The sequence below is a fragment of the Rosa rugosa genome, chromosome 2 (assembly GCF_958449725.1).
Source record: "Rosa rugosa chromosome 2, drRosRugo1.1, whole genome shotgun sequence".
NCBI classification, from domain to species: domain Eukaryota; kingdom Viridiplantae; phylum Streptophyta; class Magnoliopsida; order Rosales; family Rosaceae; genus Rosa; species Rosa rugosa.
Window position 1 is genome coordinate 21,654,586 of NC_084821.1, and position 2,771 is coordinate 21,657,356.

Genomic DNA, 2,771 nt, shown 5'->3' on the forward strand with positions numbered 1-2,771 from the left:
TGTAAATTATTTTCGAAAATAAATATTTGTTTGAAATAATATGGACTCGATCGACTACGGTTTAGGGGTGGGTTCGGTTTAGTTCGGTTCGGTTTTTACCCAAAACCGAGAACCGAACCGAATTTGAACTTTGATTCGGTTCGGTTCGGTTTTTTATTTTTGAAAATTCAACACTGAAAACCGCACCGAGCTGTTCGGTTCGGTTCAGTCCGGTTCAAATCGGTTTTTTTCAATAAATATTATTTAATAATGGTATTTTTTTTTTTCTAGGTCTGTTTTATAACTCTCTCTCTCTCTCTCTCTTTTCTGTCGTTTTAGACCCCTTGCTCACAAACAATGGTTTTTTAGACCCCTTACTGAGACGAGGAAATTAGGAAAGGCCATTGGAGCCTTTTCGATATAGAAAAAATAAGAACAATAAAATAACAAACCATTAACAATTGAAAGACCCAAAAAACAAAAATAAAAGAGTCAATCCCTCCTTTTGTCCTGCCTGCCGGCTTGGTGCTTGTAATCTATCCAGACTCTCCCACAGCTCCTGCATATATCAGTAAAGCAATCATAATTACATCATAAAAAAAAAAACTGATTAATTCTCCATGAATGATCTCAGAGATGTTTATACCTTGGTAATGGCATTTCCAAACTCATTGTACTGGTTGAAAGTATTGTTCAGCTGTGCCAACTAGATGATAAAAAAGAGACAATGTAGGTGAACATGTTTGAATGTAAGGGATGATAAAAATGAGACGCTTCAATCTACCAACTAGACAATTCAGAGCACAATCAAATGACTAATAATTTTGGAGGTTCAAGCCTTCAAAGTTGTACCTTGCGGAAGTCTCCAGATGTAGTGTCCAAAATATGAAAACATCAAGCAATATCCTGTAAAATGACAAAGGTGGTCAGTAAGAACAATGACAAGATGTTTGCTAAGCATATAAAAGAAGAAGCAGAAAAGTAACTTACAGTTTCCAACTCAAGTGACTGGAATGCTGAATGAAATTGAGATCTCTTGGCAAGTCAGTAAAGGCATGGATCAGATCTGGAACAGAAGCAAGAGACCAAGTAAGAATACTCAATAGAAAAAAAAAAAAAAAAAAAAAAAAAGGCATTGATTTGATAGGAAAATCAATCAATAAGAGGTAGACCAGGAAAGACAGAAGAAAGATTAAATTTATGCAACTTCACCTTCAACAAAATAAAGATTTGCAGTTATTCAAAAACAAAAAAAATTATCAAGATTTGCAAAATACTAGCAAAAGAGAGTAAATTTATACCTCCTCCTTGGCAGTTGCCAGTTTAGCATCTCTTGCATCAAGCATTCATGTTTATGCTGACCTCTCCACTAGCATGCCACACTAATATACATAAATACTTCTTATTAATGTATTTAGAAGCATTATTTCCCATAAGTACATGACCTATATGTAACTGGTGGCATGGCCATGTAATTGAAGGCAAGGCTAACGATGACGTTTATCAGAGGAGAAAATATCTCCCTCTTAAGTCAACAAAACTCATAAATTACAAAGCTAAGCAATATGTCAACCAAAACAGAATTCAATCATTTTATAGATAATGACAAATTCAAGGTCATTAGAGAATATAAAGTAGAACACACCAACCCAAGACAAAGGAAGCCTCTACACTATTGACAAAATCTACTTGCAGTAGAGAATTCCTTTAATCAGTAACCCATTTTAAATCCACTGCATAATAAACTCCCAAAGCCAAGCCGCATACTAAACGCAAAAGCAAATCACATCAATTCAATATCCCTAGACATACATAAACGCATATGGCTATCTCTACCTTTGTGTGGTCGCTGAAGTAGTGGAAGATATATTTCTCAATTCATCTTCAACGGCAAGCCATTGACACGCAAGGAGCAATACTAGAACATGTATGTCTAAACACAACAAACAACCACACCAATAATCAATATATTCAGAGATCGAAACTCAAAACTCCAAAAACAACTCAAATCACAAATTAACACTCACCAGTCACCATGTAATCGGTGGTGATGAATGGATCGTTATCAGCGACGAGCTCAACATCATCCCTCTATAGGGCGACCATTTCATTCTCGTCAGATCAAAAACAAAAACAAATCTCAGATCTAGATACAAGATCTGTAACTAAAACAATGAAAAATAATGAGAGCTGAGATGATTACCCAATACCCATGGTGATTGATTGAAAAAAGTAGAAAGAGAGTTGTGGTTTTGTCGGTTCGATTTGAGAAGAGGAGAGTTCGCGAGGAGAACAGAAGACTGGAGAGGCTGGGGTTAATTGAGAGGTATTTATATCGCAACTCCTTAGGGTTTCTGAGTTAAATCCAAAAACGACGTCGTTTAGGCTGACTTCGGTTCGGTTCAGTTTTGGTCGGTTTTTAACACCCGAAAACTGAAAACCGAACCAAACCGGTTCGGTTCAGTTCGGTTTTTTCATTTCGGTACGGTTTTTGTTTGGTTTGGCTTCTTTCAGTTACGGTTCGGCTTTCAGCTCGGTTTTTTTCTGTTTTCAGTTTCGCGAACCCACCCCTACTACTGTTCACAGGTAAGAAAATGAATTTAAGTATAAAATGAATTTCTTGGTTTTAATACGTATGAACTATAGTTGGTATTAGCGGTCATTCCTGCGTGGATGACTATGTGTGTGTGTGTGTGTGTGTGTGTGTGTGTGTGTGTGTGTGTGTATTTACGTGAAATATATATATATATCTGGATGGTGTGGCATTGTGATATGTACACTTTTGGTGATTT

At 36.4% G+C, this 2,771-nt stretch overlaps 1 long non-coding RNA gene across 1 annotated transcript; it reads right to left on the bottom strand.

Moving 5' to 3' along the window:
* Window positions 1–370: 370 nt before the first annotated feature.
* On the bottom strand, window positions 371–2,300 carry LOC133734396 (uncharacterized). The gene is made up of 8 exons (XR_009858249.1): window positions 2,183–2,300; window positions 2,007–2,070; window positions 1,816–1,912; window positions 1,281–1,361; window positions 970–1,045; window positions 832–885; window positions 626–685; window positions 371–538 (listed from the first exon to the last, which is right to left on the bottom strand). It is a non-coding gene; the product is annotated as an uncharacterized LOC133734396 (long non-coding RNA).
* Window positions 2,301–2,771: the final 471 nt, after the last annotated feature.